Source organism: Leptonotus elevatus, chromosome 12, assembly GCF_054856555.1.
Source record: "Leptonotus elevatus isolate MCC_2025b chromosome 12, RoL_Lele_1.0, whole genome shotgun sequence".
NCBI classification, from domain to species: Eukaryota; Metazoa; Chordata; class Actinopteri; order Syngnathiformes; family Syngnathidae; genus Leptonotus; species Leptonotus elevatus.
Window position 1 is genome coordinate 4,985,003 of NC_141250.1, and position 6,429 is coordinate 4,991,431.

Consider the following 6,429-nt stretch of genomic DNA (forward strand, 5'->3'; position numbering starts at 1 on the left):
AATTATTGGCTATTAACTGTACTAACTGTTTTGCTTTATTTAGGCTATGTGGTCACATCCCACAAAATTTACTTGCATTGCTAAACTTTATTGACAAAACAACAGCATTATTACTTGCATTCAAAAGGTTTATTAGAGTATGATGAAGTGCTGAAACAAGATTCATTCATGCGTGTTGAAATGAACATGTTGGGAACCCATGAGGACTCAAGCGGGTAAGCTTTCACTATTTGGGTTCTTGGTCCGTCGAAGACAGCAGCAAAGAAAGAGAAAACAAATTAGATTTAGTAAGAGTCCATGGAAAACTACAGAACACATTTGATGCGGTCCTTCCATTAAATTAAGCACACAGTTGTCCGATGAACAGTAAAATATGTATTTCCAAATGTCTTTACAAAAAGAAAGCCCAAAATGTGGCGCTACATGCTATTCATTGGAGAACGATGAGTCCTGCCTGCCATGAGGTCATAAAACGCAATTACCAGTACATCGATCCACTGGGCCTCGGTGTATATGTAGAGAGCCTGCTTGTCGGTCCGAAGAACCATCACATTTTCCCCTTGCAGCCTCCTCATCGTTGTCTCTCCGTCTGCTATAAATATCTGCAAAGGCAATCGATCAGAAAAGAACCGACAACAGATCGAGCTCGTTTAAAGTGTTGCACTGGCGCCATCATGTGGCCTTTCGGTGCCAAGGAACAATATCGAAGTGAGTTCAGGAGTTTTTAGACATCTTGTTAGCATTCATTGTCGGTAGTGTGCTGTGTTAGTCATCAAGTGCGCCGTAGGATTGAACAGACCGTCTGGACTCGATCCGGCAATCGTTCAGGGGTTCGGTCCCTGGAGCAGCTACATGCGACTGAGGGACCTCGACTTCCTGGATCCCCCGGGTGACCTGCGAGAAGGTACACTGCAAGACGAGCAAAGATCATCAGGTCTCCTCTACGACAATGCCAGGATGGGGATGTGTGGTTGTGGCACACCTTGTCCTGCAAGTCCCGGCTCTCCAGTCAAACCAGGCAGTCCCGCCAAACCAGGTTGACCCAGCTTTCCGGTGGGCCCAGTTGATCCCTTCAAACCCTTCATGGATCAATACCAAAGCGACGTTTAGAAGGTTTATAGACAACATTAAGTTTCATCCGCATTTTTTGTTTGAATCTACCATGGTTCCTCTGCCACCAGGCTCTCCTCTGGAGCCCTGCACCCCCTTAGGACCTGGCTCCCCCCACAGGCCACTGGCACCCTGGGATGACAATGTACTTACTTTCAATACAACAACAAAGATATTTTTACAGTGGACCCTCAGGAGTCAGAACGGAATACAAGTGGAACAACTAAGAACTGGAGGAGAATTAAACCTGTGAACAGCAATGAATGGGCCCTTTGCCCGTTCGGCCCATTTTGAGCAACTCTATTATCAGTCTCTTAAATGACAACGACACAAAATGTATACTGAAAACAAACAATTGCAGAAACCAACGAATCGCGTTCTGGTCCCAATGGTCCACAGTGTTTGGAAATGGATCTGTGGTACTACCTTCTCGCCACATGTCCTCGTGATGCCCGGCTCACCCTGTGGATATAAGACACAGGTTGTCATTAGTCAAGGGGTGAATATCTTATAGAAAGGTTTAGGGGCCCTAGAACTGCCACCTGAGGAACTCCATAGGGGGAAAAAATATGTGGAGAATCTGCATTCATCCATTTTTTAGTATTTTATTTTTTACAGCGTTTTGGATTGATTTGGGTTGTGAGTGAATGGAGCCTTTGCCAGATGACTAGGTGAGAAGCAGGTTACACCTTGGAACGTTCTAGACAGGTGGACACATTTGTTTGTACCCGTATGTTAATGAAAGAAAAACACACAGTGGTCACAGAAAGAAATTTAATTTGACAAAAGTAATAAATACAAATTTATCAACAGCATTATTATTATTTTTTTTTTTTAAATCATGAAACTCCTACATACAGTCTTGGTAAACTCCATTATGTTAAAAAAAAAAACTGATGATGAGATTTTGTTAAAGCACATATTGTGTATGTAAATCGCTATATGGTTTAAGTGCACTCCATTTACCATTATGACCAAATTGGATTTTTTTTTTTTTTTGGACTACGTTTTTCGTCTGCAAAAGTACCAATTCGAGTTGATTCAGCGTTTTTTTTCTTTCTTGGTATAGTTTATGTATGCATCTGTGAAAGCTGACGTGCCTTGCCAGAAAGTTCCACTTGTGTCTCGTCTACCCACAGGACATTCTCCTGTAAGATTTGTGGCTTGTCATGCAGATGAGACCAAATTTGAGCTTTTTGGCCAGGTACATCAGCTCTACAGTATGTTCACAGATACAAAAATGCTAAGAAGAGAACACGGTCCGTACTGTAAAACATGGAGGAGGCTCTTATGTTATCTGCTCAGCATCCTCGGAGTCCCGGCTAACCAGAAATGCTTTGGATGATGGAAAACGAGAAAAGGGTTGTGCTTTGTACCGTGCAGTGAGCATATAAATCCTATTGGAGTGGTTTGGGTAAAGTCAGGGATGAAAATAAGTATGATGTTACTCACAGTATCTCCTTTAAGTCCTGTGTCTCCTTTCAAGCCTTTATCCCCCTGAAATGACGTCAATAAATGTCAATCATAATTTGAGTTTCTACGGTAAACCGGGCCCTTACCCGCAATCCCGCTCGTCCTTTACGGCCCTGTTAAAAATCAATCCATCAAATTTAACAAACTTTCCACAACAACATCTGACAACAATGCCAGATGACTTTGACGCGTACCTTCATCAGGCACGGTGGTCCTATTTCGCTCTTGAGGCCCCTCCAGCCTCTGTAGCCTTTCTCTCCCTGCAAGAAATAAACACGGCCTGTTAGCGCCACCTACAGTACACACTAGTGGGATTGGAATTGTTTGAGGGTGACGTTGAAGGGGACCTGCTGCCCAATCGGTCCCGTCCGCCCTCTTTTTCCTGCTGTTCCTTCGGCACCCATTACACCCGCTTGACCCTGAAACATACACAAGGCTCTTGTTTCTGATGTTTCAAGTGTGTGTGCGCGCGCGCGTGTGCGTTTTGTGTCTACCTTTGTTCCCCTGGCTCCTCGACAGCCCTTTTAATAGGAGCACAAACACACACAATTACAACAACAGACTACTTAAGATGAATAAAAATGACTGCAATGTGTTCATGGATATTTTAATGATGTATATCATAATGCAATTCTACTAAATAATATTCCGAACAGAAGAAAAATAGGAATCAAAGGTTATGACAAACCTCACCAAAGACAAACCATTTCCTGGCCATGCTGTGGTCAAATCAAAGTATTATTTTTGTGGTAATAAGCTGGACTTGAGATTCTAAACTTCATTTATTTCTGGAATTATTTGCCTCTTTGGCATCTTGGGAGTCAAACGTTTACACAACATCAATAAATGTATTTTTGATGATCACATTGTACAATGTTATTTATTTATGTTTTTTTTTTGTTTTTTTTGGTTATTGGATCCTTAATTTCCTTTTAAATGTTTAAAAGGAATTTGATTTAGTTATGCAATTTAAATACAAACAAATAATATGTGAATGGACCCCGGGCCAATTTGCGCAAGAAAAGTTGGGCCCCAAGGTCAAAAAGGTTAAGAACCCCTCTTTTAAACAATAGTGTGACTGATTGTAGACAATGTAAACAAAAATTGAATGATATCTGATATCATTTTTTTTATTTTTGCTGTACGAATAAATTTTAATTGCACATCCACCACAGTAGGTGGCAGTGGTGCTCTGAGATTGTGCGATGAGTGTTAACTCCTCGCCAGAGGTGTACTTACAACAACTTTATAGAAAAATACTATTTATAGTCACAGCGGAGAGTTGGGGAGCACGAAATACAGTATTGCCTTTTTCCTCGGTGAGGGGTCAGGAGGCGTAAAAATAATAACTGAGAAGCACTGAGTATAATGATAATGTTCCAAACAATATTACAAAGATTTGCATCATATATAACGCAATAACACAATTAATGAAATATCAAATATTATTATGAAATAATACATTAATAAATACTGTAGAGATATTATTTCATTTTAAATAGTATTCCAATATCAGAATGACCAATAATCATTAATATAATATTAGTATAATAATATATTATACTATAGTAGTAGTATAATGATAATATTTTAAACAATAAGATTGTTTTCTTTTTATGTCATGCATAATGCATAATAATGTCTCTTATAGCTCAGTGCAATGACTAATTAATCCAATGACAAATAATAAGAATCCTATTCATGATAGTAAAATAATGACTAATAATAATACTGTACTACAATATGTAAAATGTTCTATTTTGATTTTGTATTAATTCATTCTGCAAAAAAATGTCATGTTTACATATTTTTTTTATATTCCAGCATGACTTGCCTTCTCTCCTTTTGGCCCTGTGATGTGTTCTCTTATATCAACCTGAACAAACAAACACCATTATTTTACCATCAGTAAACACACACACACTCACTTTCCAAAATATTAGGTACACTTGCACAATCCAATAAATGGCATCTACATTTGCAATGATAATAATGCTATATCCATCCATTTTCTTAACCGCTTGTCCTCATATATATATATATATACATACATATGTATATAATTTTTTTTAATTTTTTTATTGAGACTACATCTTCATTACTGTGTTTAGGGTTTGCAGTGTAGCTGTTACATTAATTCTGATTCCACTTGGAATATGCAATGTGTATCTAATCAAGTGACCAGTATGTGTGACTGTTACTATCAATTCTGCTCTTCGCTGAAGTGGAGGAAAGAGAGGAGGAGGAAGCGGAGGAAGAATGAAAACATCACATGACAAAAACCCTGCACACAAAGACAACACAATCCACATTAACGTCTAGTGAGTTATGTCATCATTTACATTACAGTAGATTACACACAGGTGGACTTTATTTGTCATCGTCAGTCATTTAGGTTACTTCTGGAGTCAATTGGCTGCACTGAGAGAAAAGGGGGGGAATAACCCTACTTTTCAGTTATTTATTCGTTTAAAAAAAAAGAAGTAAGATTGTATTAATCGAGTGTGATTGTGTCACACTTGATGATTCTTCTTTACGTTTAAAGCCTGAAATGTGGAAAAAGGTCAAAAAGTTCAAGGGGGGCTAGTACATTATGCACTATAAATGCATAATGTGAAATATCAGTGGTGTGTACTTACTGCTGGATGAGACTGGATGATCTGCCTGGAGGAGCAAGGCGGTCCATCCCAGAAGCGACTGAAGCAACATCTTCATCCTGATTTAAAAAAAAAAAGTAGGTCACCAAAATATTAGGAACATCTCTCATTATGATACAGCGCAGTGCACAACAATAAACATACTGTCACAAGCACCTCTCTGATAGAGTCCATGAAAAGTGAGCATTTTTGTTTTTGTAATGGCAGATTTCTTGGATGTTATGAGTACACATGGACCTAAAAAAGTCTCTGTTGCATGTATTGAGCAAGTCTATCATCAATTCAAATTCAGGTGAATCCATCAAAATAGCAAAAGAGCTTTGGCATTACCTTGCATTGCGGTCCTGTTCTAGAAGCTCTCCTTTCCCCGATGCTTCCCGACTTGGAAGTGTGCAGAAATGCAGCACAGGAGCTGGCATCTGTTTTTGCAGACATAATCACATCGTTGAGCCAAACGGCAGAGACAAAGAGGATGAAGCAGCAGCTTGTTTCTTTAAAAGCATACAAATTGTAATTCAATCTGCACTTTATTTAATGCACATGCCGCCACTTGCTCAGTTCAAGTGTAGTACCACATTAAGCATTTTAAATAAGTGCGGAATGGGGTGATGTTAATTTGTACCAGCCCCACACAAAAACAAAACAAAGATTGTTGTAATTATTTTTTTCTTAATAAGAAAAATATCACTCTTTAATATTGGATTTTATAAAAACATACAGCAATGACATAATATACATTTCCAGATATACGTGGATGGGGCCAGGCAAAACTCCTGCGTAAACTGCATTAATAGTGGTCGTTCTTCACAGAGGATAACAAATACATGCCTGTGAACATTGGTAAAAATATCCTACTGTAACTGTGTTGCTCCACCGATTGTGGTCACATCACTTCCTTAAAACTGTTCAAACACTGTTACGTAGATGCTATTTGTTAGCATGTATATAGCATTTCCCACGAGATTTAAGGAAACTGACTTTAATGCCAATTTATGTGGTTGTTTTAAATACTCATGTAATATTTTTTTATGTTTACTTTGACAGTAAATGTCATCTGCAATCGGCAAAAAACAGCTTGTAGCTTCTTTTTTTGGATTGCTTGATGGAGTTTTGCTGACAGTGGAAACTATAAACGCTTAATTCCAGCAATACCTTCAAACGCCACTAGGTGGCAGTAATGTGTCGCAAA

At 38.7% G+C, this 6,429-nt stretch overlaps 1 pseudogene across 1 annotated transcript; it reads right to left on the reverse strand.

Moving 5' to 3' along the window:
- Positions 1–132: 132 nt before the first annotated feature.
- Positions 133–5,659, reverse strand: LOC147164318 (uncharacterized; annotated as a pseudogene). Its single transcript, XR_015096683.1, has 15 exons — positions 5,571–5,659; positions 5,223–5,299; positions 4,785–4,867; positions 4,418–4,459; positions 3,078–3,104; positions 2,931–3,002; positions 2,778–2,843; positions 2,670–2,696; positions 2,563–2,607; positions 1,537–1,572; positions 1,162–1,242; positions 983–1,079; positions 800–909; positions 424–602; positions 133–237 (listed from the first exon to the last, which is right to left on the reverse strand). The product of XR_015096683.1 is annotated as an uncharacterized LOC147164318 (transcript).
- Positions 5,660–6,429: the final 770 nt, after the last annotated feature.